Source organism: Polyodon spathula, chromosome 3 (genome assembly GCF_017654505.1).
Source record: "Polyodon spathula isolate WHYD16114869_AA chromosome 3, ASM1765450v1, whole genome shotgun sequence".
In the NCBI taxonomy this organism is placed as follows: domain Eukaryota; kingdom Metazoa; phylum Chordata; class Actinopteri; order Acipenseriformes; family Polyodontidae; genus Polyodon; species Polyodon spathula.
Window position 1 is genome coordinate 9,301,979 of NC_054536.1, and position 19,486 is coordinate 9,321,464.

General features: G+C 36.3%; 1 pseudogene; it reads right to left on the bottom strand.

The window, feature by feature from the left end:
* The window catches only part of LOC121307707, a 51,163-nt pseudogene that overhangs the window by 14,575 nt on the left and 17,102 nt on the right, over window positions 1-19,486 (bottom strand).

Below are 19,486 nucleotides of genomic sequence, written 5' to 3' on the forward strand. Positions count from 1 at the left end.
GTGTTTAAACCAAACAAGCAGATCCCAATCCAGTAACAGCACACCAAATCAGGTGTTTAGAACTTGGAAAGTAGGTTGCAGTGACCAACATTAACATTTATGGAACAAGATTTGCCTAATTTTGTCAAGCCATTCATAAGACATAAGCTTTATTCGCTGAACAAATCATAAAAATGTGCCAAAGTTGGTCACAACCACCAAGACTATAATAATAATCTCAAGAGTGTAAACTGAGGAATGTCCTTCATAATTGGATATTTTCCAAATTCAGATGATAACTGTGACACACATACGGGTTCCTCTCCTCTATCTCCCCACGGGGACCAGCAGGGGAAACTACATTGTTGCCATTTTAAATCAGACTGACGGGATGCTTTGCCTATTTGTAGCTCTTCATCAGCTTTCACATTTTTAAAATATAAAATACCCAATGCGACCCCAATTGCCCTGAAAGACAGGAGTAGCATGAGTTGTGAATGTCGTCTTCAAAAGAAAAAAGCAGAAAAGCAAAAAAGACAAACTGGGGAAACTAAAAATGCATTAGTACCAAGAGTTATTTTTTAATCTAAATGGATAATTGCAGAACCTTGCATGTGATAAAAGCAATCCTACAACCCATGTATTGTAACTACCAGCAGCATATTTAGAAATACTGAAAATCAGGGGAAGTAGTAAGAAATTAGGTAGCAGAAGCTTAAATGACATTCACAATACAGTAATTGCAACAAAAAAAACCCTTCAACCCCCATTCGTATAGGTTGGTAACATAAACCTAATAATCTCATCTTGCTACTTCAAATAAGATGATGGTATAAAAAAAGGTTATCAAAAATGCTGTATTGCTGATTAACATGATAAACCTGTTGGACAAAAAAATGGAAACACCTGACATTATGCTGTCAATCAGATGTAGGACAGAACTTTTCCACCATAACAATCTAAATGAGGTTTTCTTTTTAGGAACAAGAAAGTCTGCTCCCTGTCTCGCAGGTCAAAGTTACTGACTGCTCCCATTTTCCCTGTGTTAGAGGATGGTGATTATATTTATCAGAATTTGAGGTTTTTCGTTAGTATTGTTTTGTGTTTGGCCATTGTCTCTTTTATTGTTTTCCAGGACCCCCTTGTAAATGAGGCCATGGTCTTAATGGGCAAATCTCCTGGTTAAACAAATAAATAAAATAAATACATCAAAAAGAAATAAACTGCTTAACAGGTTTTTTTATTTGGACTTCCTGTCCATTGTATCCATCTCACACAGATGCTACCTCCCACAACAGCATTTTCCCATGCAATCGTTTATCATTAAATTGTTTATAAGTCTAAAAGTATTTGTCCCTCATTTTTGCATATAGAAAGTCGGAAAAACTTTTTATTTTAATGGCTGCAGGCATCTAGTTTCTCCAAGCCTATCAAATGTGATTTGCCAGTCCTCTCAGATCAGTCACTCCAAACAATCCCATCGTAGTGACAAGCCTAATCACAGGAACCTGTCCAGCAGTGAGCTCCTTCTCAAGGGGCTCCCTTCTCTACCTTTCTCCAGCCTCTCTAATCCATCACCTAGCAATAGGACAGATAATAAAGAGCTATGCAATCTTCAGCTTTACAGCTTCTGATTGTTCTACAGTGCTATATATGCTAGCAATCTGGAAAAGAAAGTGGTTTAACAATTTAATAGTAAATAGAAGGAAAAAAAGCTCTATGAGCTGGCATGGGGGACGTTATGAGAATGCTCGACATAATAAGAGGGACCTAATTAGCTCTTTAATGCTAATGAATGGGGTGTGTGTGTGAACCTTAATCATCGTAACCTTTTGTAACTTAATTTAATTAAACTTTTTTTTTTAGTAGCACACTACCTTTGAACATGTATTGGGAATGTTGGAGAGTACTGTAAACTAACAGCCATGATGAAAGTATTTTCATAAATAAGTTGATGCTGTTATAATAAAACCACAGTATCACCCTTCTCCTACATATTCCTGCTTCAGGAAATATAGGACCGGAGCCATCCGGCTATCAAACCCATCCTGCACGAACATTGGGTGATTGCATCTGGTTCCAGTATATAAAAAAACACAGAGGTTGTTCTTGTTCTTTACTTCATAAACTATTTTGAATGTATGTAATTACCATTATTTTGTCCCAAGGACTTCCTACTGTACTGTTTGGGGCATTTGTCATACTGTACCTCTCCCCTCTCAGACTCATTGCTAACTAAATACATGTGTATCCATGAATAGATTGTTTTCAAATATAGTACACGCAAATGATTTCAATGGGTATTCCATCTCACAAGAGAGAGATGCAGTTTGCTAACTTAAATATTCCAATTCTCGGCTCTAACCTTTACTGGGAGATGAATGAGGCATTTCTATGGAGCTATGTACCGTATGTTGTGCTGTGGGGGAGCTGTGCTGGGAGGGCATAAAACATAATAACATTACATATCAAAACACCCAGATCCTTTCGTGTGCTGACCCCAGAGGATGTTTTAACCTTTCCCTGCTTCTTAATGACCTCAGTCTTTGAAACAACCCGTTGTGGCTTGTGGAGGCTCACTAGTGCTGCTTCTAAAAGCTCTTTATGTTAAGCCATTTCTGTGAGACTTCCCATTATCAGATCTAAGGGGTGAAAGAGTTAATACATGTCACTGATTCTGCAGTAATATTTCTGGCTGGCAGAGTTGAGCCTTTTCCAATGATAACATTAGAGGCATTTTTTTCCTCCCATGAAGTAATAGCAGGCTTTGACAGTGATTAAAACACTCTGATGAAGTATCATATATCAATTTGCACTTTCTGGCCCTACTTTTCTAAGTAATTTATTGGTACCTGCAAAAGCCCAGCAACTGACACTCAATTGAATCTACTGCACCCTTTAACATTAACAAAGAAGTAAGTATCCCACTTGTAATTTGTAAAATAAACAGTATTGTAATGGTATAAAATAAAGCAAAAATGGGAAATAAGTAACTGGCAGAAAATATTCATCATATAGAATATGAGATATGGACACAAACTGATTGCATTAGTTTATTTCTGGCTGATATGCACAGTAATAGTTCTATTTATACATTATTTTATTTTAAATAGAGAAAACTGAAAAGTTTGTTTGGAGGTACGATCTACAAAGGAACACTGGTGATAAAAACAACTTAAAGTTCAAGTTCTGACCGATTTGTGTAATGGTGCAAACGTTAAGAGTGATTTTCTAACTCACTTACTTCACGTTCTAACTGTCACAGCACATGAAAACAAAAACCCAGTGACATTAATTTGTGTGATTTGTCCTACTGAGAGCAATGCTACAAGATAACAACCTGATGAGAACAGCACCCTCAGTCATTTAGAAGACAACACCGAATTTCCAATAATCTTTCCTAGCCTACCAACAGAAAGATTAAAGTCAGCCAGGGTAGGTAATATTTATTGGTTTAATCAGTGTTTTGTTCTTGAAGCATGTGATATGTTTGTGTGCCTTCATGCAATTTACTTTAGTGTATGGGAGAGTTATTTATTTTTTTATTTTTTTGTCTTTTTTATTTAGTTTATTTATACAAGTTTTTGGAGGTAAAAGTTACAAATAACATATAATTCCCATACACTTACAATTACATTTAACCAACACGGGACTCTTCCCAAGACGCATACAAAAGCTTTCATATATTCATATGGGGACTGCCTATCGAAAAAGCATGACAAAGCTAACTGCATCAGTCAGTTCTACTAAATATTTTGGCTTCAAATGATCCAGAAATGGAGACCATGCATTTTTTTTTTAAAAAGGATCCTCTTGTAACATTTTTTTTCCAGATTAATAAAGCTTCTTCCATTCACATGCTACTGTCTGCTTTTCTTGGCAACTAATGACTTTGCAACTATACTGCCGCCCTTCACCAATCCAGTCTGAAAATCAGTGCGGTCTACCAAGAGTACCAACTGTGATGACACTGGGAGTGGCCTGTTATATACAATATATACAGACAACATTTCAAATTTTTATTGCAAAAGATTGGATTTTTTTCACATGTCCAAATAATGTAAATAATCATCTTTCTTGTTCTTACATCGAGAGTATGTACTGATATATCAGTCTGCTTGATGTGTGACAGAAATGATGTATACATTTTAAATGAATTAAAATGAGAGTCTGGTATTAAATATATCACCAGATTTAAAATCACATATCCATCACCAGTTGTCCATAGCTATGTCTAATTCTAAATCAGGGACCCACCTTTGTCTCAAATCATTGAGCAAATTATTATTACTGATAACTATGTTACAGAATATTCTCTGGAAATAGTTTTTGTTCCACGAGACGTGTCCGCCTTTTCTAATTCTGTTAGGGTACTTTTTGTAGTTTTCCACTCTGCATCGTACATGCATCATCTTAACCGTAAATATTAAAATGTAAAAATCTTTCTGGGATGGCAGTTTTATTTTTTATTTGGGTAAAATGCACTATATTGTCTTTGTTTAAAATGCAGAGGTACTGTATCACTGATGCACTAGTTTATTTTTGGCAGAACAGTTGCAGACAGTCACATCTGCTGTGGTGAGGTGAGACTATACAGTCTTTGCTGATTTTGCCTCAATAAACCTGTATCTCAAAACACTCTTTGAAGACACAGCTATCGAATTCATTTGTTTCCTCCTCTGACAGTATTTTCTAGCAGGGTGATGTGTTTACTTTGGTTGGCCCTATATATAACAACTAAGTATCTATAGACAAGGACAGATTCAAGTTTATTTTGTTGGTTAATACTGTACTGTGTATGCTAAGCATGATCCTCATCATGTTATAATCCAGCAACTCAAAACCACTTACTATAAATCACCAACAAGCTATTAAGGTAAGCGCATTCAATATCACGAAGCAAAAAAGCAGACCTTGTACCAATGAGCACCCATAATTCATGTGTACCATATCCACCCCTATCCGCACTGCAGTCTCTCTCATAGATGACCCTGAAGTAAATTCTTATGCCAATGGGTTAATACATTCACTTCAAGTCTTTCCATTTAATACATAAAAAACAGTATATTTCACACAATGTGGTGGCAAATCAAACAGGTGTTGTGAAAAAAACTAAATACTGGATTATTTTTGGCTCTTAAAACATGTCATTCATCTTACTGAAAATGAATGTTTCACAAAATCACTTTTTTGTAATGTTATATGTTAAAAAGACTGAAGAAACCAAATCAAAGGACATTGGCTGTTTTTCTGTATGAAAATCCTCTTTTTTTCATTGTATAAACTGATAAAGATTAGTTTTAAAATGTACTTCTACTTTGTTTACTGACACTGCACTGCACCTACAGCAAGATCTCCTGCACCTTTGTAACCAGCTGACTTTCAGATAGAACATTAGCAGCTAGGTAGAACTGACTATTGTGGATCTGTGGACAGAGATGAAAGGGCAATAGATTCACAGCTAGATCATTACAGTAGATCCCCTTGAGTGTAGAATAACTGCAGTATTTCCATCTGTTTACGTGAACAACCCACCCCCACCCCCCATATAATAAGCATGTCTATCGAGGTCAGACAGGAATATGTCTTATTTAGGAGCATGACTATGTGAGGTAAAAGAAATTCAGATGGAGTCAAGCTTCTTGAGCATAAACAACCTCTCTCAGCAGGAGCAACAGTGAAGACATGCTGGTGCTGTTTAGCATGAAGTGTTAGCTGCTATATTGGATAGGGAACATCTTTAGCTGGTGTATTGCTGTCAATTAAGCTGGGAGAATCAGTAGACTGCAATATAGCTGTGTGGATTATTAGGCACTTTCATAAAATAGATTAAAAAAGCAGAAATATTATACAACGAAACAAAAGACCTTTTAAATCCTACCTTCACAAGAAGCCGGATAAGCCCAGTGGCTTTGGCAGAAAAATAATACCAGAAAGCCAGCTTGCACGTAGCTCTGGACTCTTTCCATTTGGAGCTCTTCATGTGAGATGTGTCACCTTTCAGCCCATCAGAGGAGGCCTCGAAATACACAAAGTGCCCTGAGAAAAACAAGAGTTTTATAAATCAATTACTGCTGCCTTTTGAGATCTCTCTCACTGAGCACATTGGAAACAGATTACCTTTGTGATGATACAGTAGGTCACTCCAAGTGGCGGGACAGGTACATTAAGCACTGTGGACAATGCAGACCCACATCAACTTCAACACAACAGATGAAGCAAATCGAGAAAGTGAAAGACTGTGGAGTATTACATTTGTTAACAAAACCATGTACTGTACAGTACTGTAACGAAGGGCATAGTGTAGAACATACAACAGAAAATAAAGATGTTTTAGTTTGAGCTTGAATTGGTGTTCCTGTTATCACTGTGTGACAGAGAGCAAATAAATCCTAGTCAACAATCGATCTGTGAGGGCACTGTTTAACTGGAATAGAGTGCCTACTACTGGCTGGTCTGGCAGTTCATTCCAGGGTCAGTTAGAAACCAGTCAGCCAGCCAGGAAGGGGGTGGAGTCACAATGCCCAATGTAATCACCCTAACGTGGTATGTGTTGTGTCAGTCACTGATTGGAAGAGATGTGACTGGACTAGCTATCACAGGGGGCTTGACTAAGGGTATAATTGGGGATGTGACAATTTGGGATGTGTGTAATCTGTTCCTGAAGGACCCATTTGGGAAACTGACGTAATTAATTATCGTGAGTGTTTAGTGTTTTGTTTGTTTGATTGTGATAACTGTTTGTCTTTTGTCACTGTTAGAAGGATAACATAAACCGGGAGCTGTTTCACAAACTGTTGTCTTTCACCCCACTTGCACACGTGTACTCAGTCTGGAGAAGTGATCGTGTCTGTGTTTGGTGTAGTTATAAAGTGTCATATTATTTTGGGACTGAAACCCTTGTTTTGCACAGAGCATTACACATGGATGTGCAGAGCCTGTGTTTATTATTTAAGTGTTATTAGCATGCAACCCAGCCAAATAAAGGAGCTATTACTGTCTTGTGTGTGTTATTCCTGAGCACGGCACCAACTACACCTGCGCACGGCAAGCCACTTTGCCACACAGTGGCACAGATAACTTCGAAGAAGCTTGCTTATTCTTTGGTGTACAGTACACCATATGTATTGTATTGAAGAAAGTGGTTTTCTATTATGTGATGGAAATACAATGATTGCATCAAAATGGTAGAATTGTGCAGCCTTTTCTGCCAAGTTTTTAACAGGAAACCAAGATGACAGTTGCTTAGGACAGCACAGGAGGGAAAGTAGCAAAGGCTGAACTAGCAATAATCTGTCCCAGACAGTTTTCCAGCATTAAATGTTTCCATGGGAGCAGTCCAAAGAGTATTTCATCTTCATTGATGTGTAATGTACTGACTGTGGCTCTCTGGACTATTTGTTGTGCTAACTTGAAGGTTGGACTGTATAAAAATAACAAGGACAAATTATAAGGCAGGGTGTTGATTATTACCTTCTATACATTTAGCCTGTATGGCTGCACATTATCATGATGGCTTCCAAACCAATTTCCTTAAAATCTGTGAGTGATAATAACCTATATATATATATATATATATATATATATATATATATATATATATATATATATATATATATATATATATATATATATATATATATATTTTTTTTTTTTTACACATACCACATTTTTTTGTGTTTTAATTCAGCCAAAAAAAAAAAAAGTGTAAACAGATTAGTTCACTTGTATCAAAATGCAAAGGTCATTTGTGGTTCCACAGCAAGAAGGGAATATTCAGCTAGATTTATCAAGGTCTTTGTACCAAAATAAAATCTGAATACTTTTTGTGAATAAAATAAAAAACTGTTAAGTTACTGGTAACAAACAAGAACTGGGGCATACAGTACTTTTGAGCACAGAAATTAACCCTCAGTTGTTTGTTTCTTGTTTGTAACATTAGCAGTTGTATTATACAAAAACAAAAATGATGCAAACTATTTTGGTGTAAAAACCTTTGTAAGTCTGTCCTATAGTGTACAATGTATACATTTATGGTATTCATTATAAGTGTATAGTGTCAATAGAATCAAAATGAACAAAAAATCATATTTTTCAGTTACCATTTTCATCCCCCAGTGTGTGGTCGATCGGAGGTCGAAGACTCTTCATCGAGCCCGCTCCTAGCATCCAATCAAAGTTATCTGCTAAAGAATTTCTCCATCCGCAGCGCCCCATCTCAAAGTTGCAGGAGATGTCACATTCTTTCTCATCTGTATTGTCTTCACAGTCATTCACAAAATCACAGCTTTGTTCTGGTCTATAACAGTTTCCATTCTGACACGCCAAATAGCCATGTGGGCAGGAGCCTGAAAGTAGAAGAAAAGGGCTCCAATGGTGAAGCTGAAACACGTTCCTTCAGGGGTTAAGCTAGGGTTACCAGGGCACCAGAAACTAGGGGGGTGGTCTAGGGTGTTCAGAAAAAAAATGCCGAGTGATCCAAAGTCATCCGAAATCTTTGAACTTTCAGAAAGAATTGCTTCTTTTGTTGCTCTACAGAAGACAGTTTCCATATTTAAATGGTTCTTCTTTGAGGGGCCTCAAGGGCTGACATGCAGTCTGTCACCAGTAAAAAGTATAAAGTGTAAATGTCAAGTTGCATCATGGCATACATATAGTTTCCCTGTAGTGTTTTATGTTTCCTTTAAACAGCAACGCTTCATAACCATTAGCGATTATTTCCTACCGTTTTAATCCAAGGACCATAATAATCCTGCTATGACAGACAACTTATTTTGATTGCATATAAAAAACTGATACATTAATTACAAGGAGCAGTTTTCCACACAATTGTCCCCAATTTGTACATGACCATCAGGCTCCCTTGCCTGTTACTGACATCTGCTGGTACAGAGTTCCAGAGCTTGTACTGACAACTCTTTTGCAATAGTACAGTTTAGAGTGTGTTATAAGAGATATATCAGTCCCTTCCATCCCTGAAGGGGTGGTCACAAGGTTCCAAAAACCAGTGAAATTGTTATCCATTAAAACTGGTTCTGTTCTCATCACGTTACGTCCCTCTGCAGTTCATTTATATTACAGTAATAGGTGGAAGCTCAATGCTTTGCACAATATTCAGAAATGTGGAGTAGGCACCATAGTTTCCATGTAGGTATGCTGGTATCAAACCGTGGTGATTATGGGGCGAGTGTGTAAACGACAGCACATAACAATATTGCCAATGGGGGTTCTGGAGAGTATTTATATGCTAATGCAATTACATATAAACTGTCTTCTAAATCATTATAAGATACTTCCACGAAAAGACTCATAACAGATATACACAAGGGACATAGGCATTAATCAATCATTCAGTTTGCTTTAAAGTTTGAATCCATGGATCCTCTGTGAGAAATGTATGGTCCCATACAGGGTACAGTACTCTGAACCAGAGATATAAAGTACAGACTCCTAAAATACTAACAATAGCTATGTTTAGAATGAACCTTGGCACCCAGAATACAAAGTTCTTTATAGGATTTTGATGTCAGAGATATAAGGAAATAGTTTAAGTCCACTAAGCCCTGTAACACTTTTAATGGATTGCTGGCATTCTTATTAAGAAGGTGTCTTTAACACCAAGCCTAGGAATTATGGGAGCTCATTCCCCCAGACACAGATGCATCACCATGACCACAAAGTACTTGTTTATTATTTTATAAATTATGTGGCACCAGCACTAAACCTATTGATAGTTCTCTATATAAAACGTACCATGTTCCTATTCAATATAGTTAGCCCACCAATATCTGATCCTCATACAATGTCAAACTCAACATGGTGGTAAACAGAAGCCAACAAAACAAAATGGCTTCTCTTGAGGAGAAAGTTGCTTGTAAAACCAGGAGCAGTGCCAATCTGTTGCTTTACCGAGGAACTAAACCCTTGAAAAATCCTCCCTGTGTATATCTTCATGTTTCTGTTTGGTAACAAGAAAGGGAATAGGGATCTGTAATGAGCCAAGACAGCAGGCTTCATGTGAAGATGAAGTTATGGGTCATACCAGCTCAAGTAATTAAATAACATGTGGATAAGAAAATCATGCTATTTCAGATGTCTGATGATGGTAAAAAAAAGAAGGTTTTTTGATGATGTTTGACCTCATTTGTTACCATGTAGGGGGTGACCAAGACAAAGTCATTACCATTTTAAAGCTTATTTCAAGTGCTTTATACACAGAAATAAATAAAGGATGTAAATACTGCCGTCAAGTTACTATCCAGTGCCAAGTTATTGTATCGCTGCCATTCTAACTTCCAAAAATTCATAGCTTTTAGGCACAGGATAAAAGGCCTCTTATTGTTCAGAGCGAAGAACACTGCTGTACATGATTTGGATGAACAGCGTACCATTTTTCTCCTTTTGGAAATATGCACCACATTAAGATAATTTAGTTTAATAACACTGGCTCCACATGTCTGATCCATTTATTTGAAGCGACTGTACAATAAGCGCCTGTGTCTGAGTCTGTAACAGATTGCCAACCAAACAAAAACCGCTGATATTCACAGCAAGAGGCCACACACTTAGAATTTTTTTCCCCCTTTTTAAAGACAACAAGAATTATCTCCTGGCACTTCTGAGTCTTGTTCAGCTGAATAACTATAAATCTGAAGGGGCAATTAAAGTTATAAAGTCTAGACAGTAAATAAAACCTCTCAATATATGTTTTTACAAAGAAAGGGCTTGTAAATAAGAAAAGAGTGTTGAATTCTCTTAAGAGTACATGTCCTTTACTTGCACTTGACTCCTAGCAAACAGCATGTGTTTGGTCTTAGATCCAGCAACAGCTAAATAAAGAAAGTTAATTTCATAAAATAAAAAGAGACATATAGATATTACAGTTAGATTAAAAGCCAACCTTGGCCAAAGCTGCAAACTAATTTAGTGAAAAATAAAATAAAAAAAAGTGTCTGATACATCTGCACTGTTTCCAATCAGCAAAAAAAAAAAAAAAGTCTTGCTTTAGTAGTTTTAAAATTGCACAAACCTCTAAAATGCACAACGCCTACTAACTAATACAATTTTTAATTGTTTGCAATGGGGTTTATGTTCCATATCAAAATATAGAAAAGCATTTATTTTGAAAATGGAAAATTTAAGTAGAATTAAAACAGAGCTATGTGATTGTAATGGAAGATGAGAATTTGTTTAATTAATTGCTTTAATTGAGTGTAGACCTGTCGGGATGTCTCACTGTGTTGTACTAACACTTCTTCACTGTTATCAGTCCTTTTTTGGTAGTGGTTCATAGCAATCAAACAGTGACCTTTTCAGCCAAAAATAGGTTGGCATCTATTTAAACATCATTTAAACAGCTCTGACTGCTGCATTTTTAACATTGGGTGTCTATCTACCTATGACAAGACTTCAAAATAATCTGATCCCTATTTAAGCATAACACAGGTAACTGGTTCCTGCAACTTTTTAAGGAGCTTCTTGTTGTTTCCATCTGAAGGAAGACCCTGTCCACTGCACCCTGTCCAAAGCTAATACTTCTAGCAATGGTCCCACTGTTACATTGCTGTGAATCGTGTACTTTTGTAGATTTGCCATTTGCAGTTAAAATGAGGAACTGAACAAGATGTCATGTTTTTTTTTTTAACCCTATATCTTTTATTATTCATTTGTCTCCATAACTAAGAGCTGAGCTGAACTAATATTGCCAAAGTCTCCTCCCTTGTTTTTTTATTATGATTTGAATATCACTTTTCACTTTCTACAATGGACCCAGCTCAGCAAAGGCTTCCTCCATTGCGATCTGGTTAATAGCACCATTTTGATTTTACACAAATTTCCTTCAGGAAGATTGTTTCAGAGTTGCAAAAACAGTTCTACATATAATTCCAATAAATCTCTAACATGAGTTATCTCTTTAAAAAATGACATCACAGGAACAATGCATCATTGGACACATCAAACAACATTCTGAGATAAAAGCTCAAGTTGTTTTGGAATATTACATTGCTAATCAAATATAAAGTATTACATATGCATTAATCCTATGGGCTATGTATTTTTATTAAATTGTTTTTCATGTTTTACAGTAGCAATAGGGTTTGGTATAAGGCTGTTCATATACTGTGTATATATATATATATATATATATATATATATATATATATATATATATATATATATATATTTCTAAATACATGTATTATGGATGTATTAATACTTCATTAGAATTCAATAGGAAATACTATTTTAGTTTACATATAATTCCATTTGAATTACTATCTCTTATGATGATAGTGAGTATAGGAACATTAATCATACTGGGTGTTGCCACACATCCTTTGCATATAATCATACTCTTTGTTGCACCTACATTTTCTAACACAGATATGCTTCTAAAATACAACTGTATAAAACTGGCTCAATGACATGTGTTTTTTAGATACTTGTGGTTCAACTTAAAGTATGTATTTCCATAATGAGAACTACTAAGTGCAAAAACATACATAGGTAGAGTGGTATGTAAACATTATGCACAAATGTGCCTGTTGTGGAATACAGAGCATTCAGAAAACACATGGCTAATTTGCAAAGAACACAATGTAGCACACATCCACTGATGCCTTTACTTTCATCTAACATTCTGCAAATCTACAAGTCATTTACAAAAGCAAACCGACAATAAGTAATGCCAGCAAGCACGGCTAAGGCTATAATAAATCATCAATCACTATATCCAGCATGTCATACAAAAATAACAAAGGTACCTGAGGGAGGAAGTGGTGTTGGTTCTGTTGGGCCAGATGAAGAAGCTAGCAGGCATTCTCTGGTGAAAAGAATATTATCCACAGAAATGAGTTGCTTCATGTCTTTCCCAGCCTGCCCTTCAAACATCACCACAAAGTCTTCCTCGACATGCAGTGACAGCTCTCTTCCTTGCCAGTAGTTCCCCTGGTCCCCAGTTAAGTTCAGAAGTAACAAGTATTGATCTGAAATGGTCACCTGGTACACATTCAGTGTTCCAATACCATTTCCAGCCATGTGGAGGTAGAAAATGAACTACAACATCAGAAAGCAAAATGCTAATTTGATTGTCTATTTTCAACCAAAGCAAGACCTTATTCCCACTATCTTTATATTATTCACCTGTGTGCTGGGACACATGCTCTCGTGCACCTTAAAATGTACTTCCCATCATTCTAGAAGGCAAATTGTTACCAGCTTTCTATGTTACTGACAATCTTCTGAATTTGAAGTGCATCCTTTATAAATATTGAATATATATACAGTGCATACATGGTATACCTTAGCAGCTGCTGTATGAAATGGGGTGACATTTACCCACCATGAATACACTCTAGAAGCAATCATGTCAGAAGAAAAAAAAAAAAAAAAACTACCAGTTGTTGAGATAACAGTTTTACTAAGTGTGCATGAACCTGCATCAACACTGTGATGCCAACTGAACCCTTCACATCACTGCTACAGTTTTACATCAGTTGCTTTCTTTAAATTATGCAAAGCAGTGCAGCACATTCCATTTTGGCGCCACCTGGTGGCACTCACTTCCTTCTCTTACACTCCTCCTTCAGACTCGCTCTGGGTTATCTCACGCGCTCCTTTCACCTTTCCCTCTGTCCTTCACAGTTCCTTCTCCATTCAAGTCCACACGCGCTCTCCCGCTCATGGCTATACCCCTCCTATTAAGTCTCCGGGGCAACCGCCCACTACACGCACACACAATCCGGACACACACACACTAAAGATGTGTCCCGTACCGGTACAATACACAGAACATTAAGCAAGACATACAACATAACAAACATACATTATATGTATATATATATATATATATATATATATATATATATATATATATATATATATATATATATATATATTACATTGTTACCCATGTACAATACAACTAATATATATATATATATAATATATATATATACTCATATATATATATATATATATATATATATATATATATATACACACACACACACACTCACACACACACACACAGGTGCACTCCACTTATAACAGACTCCAAAGGACAATGGAAATCAGTACTTTATGAATGAAGTACGTACTAAACACAATTCAAAATGCTGTATGTAACTGCGACCATAAGTACCTTCAATATAAATACAAGAAAGCTTAACTGTCAAAGAACAGGAGTTTATTATCTCTACAAAACATGTAATAAGTACTACCATTTTATGAATGTATATCTTTGCTAAATGTAATTAAAATTGTATACATTATATGTTTAAACTGTACAATGGCTGTGCCAACAAAAAACAAAGAATAAAAGTAAACAGCAACCGTTTTTCATGCCTGACGTCAAATCCCACTGTGACTGTCATTTACTGTCCCGGATTTACCTTATTTGTGCAAATTATGTACCTGTAGAACAGGAAAACTGTGCATATTAAACAGTACTGTATATATTAAACTGTACGTATTAAATGCAAAACATCTGCCTGTGGAACATGTTGTTTGGCAGAGACATGCCTCCTCAATACAAAGTTTGCATGTGTAGTTGACTGGGCGGTATGTTTTTAGTCTGATTATTTATTTATTTATTTATTTATTTATTTATTTTAATTCCAAATAGTTACCTTGCATTCTTTACTGTTCCTGCTGATAGTTGGACCTGAAATTCTGGCCTTGTTCCCAGGAGTCTGTGGCAGTGCACTCTTGATGTAGATGTAATGTCCCGAAGTGTCTCTTAGTGTATGGTCTGTGTTCCAATAGTAAGTGTGCTTCCAGCTTTCAGAAGCCAGTCAAAATCATCTGTATGCCACTGACGCCAGGAACAAAAGTCAAATTCAAAATTACAGCGCCCCTCGAAGGTTCCTGTAGGAAATAATTACAGGTGTGAGAAAGATAAAACACAGTGGTCCAATCGTATCCACACATGAATGTGGTAAACTACACAACAGCAGCTTTAGCAGAGCTTTTGGATACTTGGTTAGTCTAAACTCCCTCAGATAATCTCACCTCAATTCAGTAAAGGTTCCTACTTTATTTTGTCTCTTTTCTATGGTGCTGCATTAAGAAAGAGCATGGAGGTTCCGCTATCCAGCCCAAGAAGGATTTGAAAGTAGCATGAAAAAGAAGAACTAGCTGTAGGAGAAACCTGGACTTTTTACCCCGTGTAAGCTACAAGAGGTGTGCAACAGAGATAAACCTAGCAACTGGAAACGTAGCTATAATTTCAGTCAGTAAATACACACTTGTCCCCAAGTTCCCTTGTTCACATCAAAGTGCCCAGTCTTAGCTGTCACCTAGAAGCAAATGCTATCCTAAACATAATCCCCAATAGAGTGTCTTTTAATTCCGTAAGATGCCGTCTAACCCTTGCCAGTGACAAGTTCATTATGGGCATCTTGCCTTTTCAATATTTAATACTGTTTGCAGGAAAAGACTGTCAATATCGAACATAAAGGTGATCACAATTGCAGAAAATGGTCTGACTCAGCAAGGTAGATTCTCTCCTTGAAAAGGTAATTATTACAATGTTTTGGGGTTTTGGTCTTGTTTTTATTATTTATATACTGGGTGACAATGCAAGAACAGAGAAGGCACAGTTACCAGACCACTCTTACATTTCAGCCATTGGCTTGTGGTAAATATTTCAATGAATCTGTAGTGACCATTGGTGTAGTAAAAAACATACAAAAACAGGAAAAAGCTAGCATAAATGAAATCTGACTTACTGCAGATAAATGGATTCTCGTCAGAAGCATCACAGTCATTTTTAAAGTCACGCAGACTGTCTTTCGGGACACAGTATTTGTTGGCACATGCCTGTCTGGAATTAGCAAAGGGGCGCAGTTCTCAAAAGAAATGTCATCCACCACTACATCTCCAGTGTAACTCACACCACGCTTTGCCCTCAGGATAATCTGCCAGAGTTAAACAAACACAATTAAATGACTGTTGCATAATGCATTAGGCTCAACTGATGTTTTATTGTGAAAATACATTTCTTGATGAAACCACAGATTACTCAAATTATAAATCAATTCAACACCCATCTGTGCAGCAATGTATCTTGTTTTATAGCATTTCTACAGATACACTATAAGAATGAATAATGCAATTGAAAAATAGTTTAATGTCAGCATTTTAAAAATACGTACATGGGAAAGTCACAACATCTTCTACAACTCTTGCAGAACATACTATACCACTGACATTATATGAAGTTCAGTTTATGAAGTGAAGAAAACAAATACACTTCTAGAGTTCCACTAATTCCACTACATTATACAGCTTGGGTGATTCTTCACAGCACTACACATTTATGACTAACTGCCTCTAAAGTAAAAACGTGCTTTGTGACATGTCTGATTTGTTGGAGCGATGGCAGATGTGCTGCTCTAATTATTTTTTTTCCCACTAGATGTTTTAATGAAGAGGATTCAATATGCATAAAACCTACACTGAGGTGCGGCTTAAGGCTATCAAATCATGTTACCCCCTAAATCAGACTATTATGCTAATGAGGGTAGTAAAGAGTTAAAGAATGCATGAACATACATATGTATTATCTTGAATTAAAATAAAATAGTTTTAAATGATCGACATAAATATCAATATAGTATTATTTAGCTTCAAAATATTGTATATATCTACTTGTGCAAGATTTATATATACACAACATGTAATACCATACAGTACAGTGTAAAATGTACAGCAATATAATGGATATGGTACAAATCTGAATATTACACAAAATAGACAGACAGACAGATGGACAGAAAGAAAAAAATTAGAAACCGAACCTCAGAATTGTAGAGGATTCCAAGGATTACTTCTCCTCGTCTCCATTTGTTACCTTGGTTTCCACTCTGAGACCAAACCTCATGAGTTACATTGCCAAATTTACTGAATACCTGAAACACAAATACACATATGACTTACTGTAGCCTTTTTAAGGTTTAAGAAGTGAAGCAGTTCCTCCATCACTAATCTTTCACCCCATTTTAACCCAGGGATATGCTGGTTTTTTATCTTTCTTACTTTTGCTCCTCTGCCTCTCTCTCTGCCTCCTTTGCATATGTGTCCCACCCTCAGGAGGTCTGCAATTTGACCAAATTCTCAATTTGAACTGTCAGCATACAGATACCAGCCTTGAGGAGTCCCTCTGGAAAAAAATGAAAAATAAATACACGTTACAGTCAAGTTACTACAATGCCACTTAAATAAGTGTCCTTTCTGTCTTTTTCTAATTACCACCATGATGCAAATCATTTTTATTTTAGATTTACTTCTGGGCCTTAATCCTAAATGTGTGCTCCTTTCACCGGATATCCCTTGCAGCTGTGGATTACTGATCCTCTAACATCAAGGGTCAGAAGAATCATAGGTTTTCTGATGGTTTTCAATGGAAGGCAGGGTCATATGCAAGCTCTGTACATGTTGAAACGAATTTATTCATAGGAAGGTCAATAGTCAGAGCTTCATTATTGAAGATCAAGAAGAATGTCAAACCTCTAAAACCAGGAATCATGTGTACACATTAATTTACATTTTTGTACGAGTACTTGAAATTACATTCTACAATGGAAACAGTATTATCAAACTATATCAAAAAGCAGCATAAAGCGCAAATGTTAAAGCAACATTAGCGGTCCAATGATAATCATTGAGGGAGTAATGTACTGTGGGAAGAGCTGCACAACTGAAGCCTGCTAAAATATTGTTTACATAGTAAAATGAAAAAGAAATTGACTGCTCAATAAGGACAAGTTTTCCACATGCATTCTGTTTGTGGGTTTATGAATCAGAAAAATAAAAAATTATATATATATAATTTGTAACATTACCACTACTGGCAAAAACATCAAGAAATACAATAAAGAAAATAAAGAAAAAGCATATTAAACAACATTTGTAAAGTGTTTTTGGGCAATTTTCTGCTCACACTGGACAGATTAATTCTACAAACTTAGCACTTACAGTCGTGTGATGATGTTTTATATTTTAAGTAGTTTATTGGTGATGATGGGGGTTGCTGTGTTTGTGCTTTATTCAGAACCATTCCTGAGCTTCTTCATTCACATAAAATGTATGTATAAGAATGGGCAAGTGGATTTCATTTCATCCTGTGCACACAACACATGCATTACGATGCACAGGAATCAAATGATTGAAGCAAGAATGTTTTGACAGTTATCACTTTAAATGCATGATTGAAAATGGACCTTGTGATATCTTTTCTAATGACATTTAAATTCTCTGAGATAAATTATAATTGACACTTCAAATAACCAGACAATAAAGGCCTCATACCTGTGTGTTGAGGTCTGGTTTGTAATTCTATACAGCTGAATTGTATTTTAAGATGACTCTACCAAAGCAACCATCAATTCATCGACACTATTTGCAGTGCACAATTTAAACTGTTTTGACAACATGTGGAAATATTTACTAAATACATACTGAAAAGTGCCATTTGTAACTTTGTTTATACATCTCACAATAGTTTGAAGCAAACAAAAAACAGAACAGTACAGTACTTACAAAGTATGGTCAATGGTGGGCCTGTGGTTCATTTCACTAGGGTGGAGGGTGGAGCCTTGACCAGTTAACCAATGAAAATCATGTTCTACTTTTGAAGATATCGTCATTATATTTTGGTACCCGCCATGCATATTACCTCCTTCAAAATCACACATTGGATGTACTGCAAGGAAAATGTTTAACAAAATGTAAGGACACCCTTAACACTCCTTGTAGCTGCATGTTAGTAATCCATGTTAGTTATGCCGATAAAAGCAAACTAACATTACAAAACTAGAAATAAACCACTTGAAAGGGCAACTTAATACAGGTGTGAATTATCACAGTAAGCACTTCTAATGTATTCTACTTCTTTTTTATGTTTGTCTCAGCTCAGTTGTCACAAACCCAGATGTTTAAGCACCCCTGTGGCATAAAAAGGCTCTTAAGCATGCCTTTTCTCCAAGATCAGCAGTTACACCAAAGAAAACCCATGAGTCTTTCCCCTGCAAACTCTGCCTCCAAAGGATGTATGAAATGCCACATGTATGTGGTTTTTTTAATGGTCTATATCTAAAGCTGAAGGAACATGATGCCCCTTTATGGCTTAGAACTTAGTTTCAGGAGACTAGGTTTCAGGCGACTGCATGGCACACCAGGGGTTTGATATAGCAAAGCTACCTCAGACTAGGTCTCCCGGAACCAGGTTTCACGTCACTGTTACGTCACGTCACATCACGTCACCTGAAAAAGTGGCATCCTATTCCCTCAGCTTAACATACACCAGGGTGAGTGTGGCAGGGAAGCAGGTTTCATCTACCAGCTGAACTTACAGTAGATAGAAGACATGTTTGAGAGCCAGTCTGAGGGCACAGAGGTAATTTCAACTTCTGTTTTAAAATACCTACCATAACACTGTCAATAGGGTTTACAGCCAGCATGGTCTTGTATTACAGTATATAACATTATTTTATTTATAGATAGA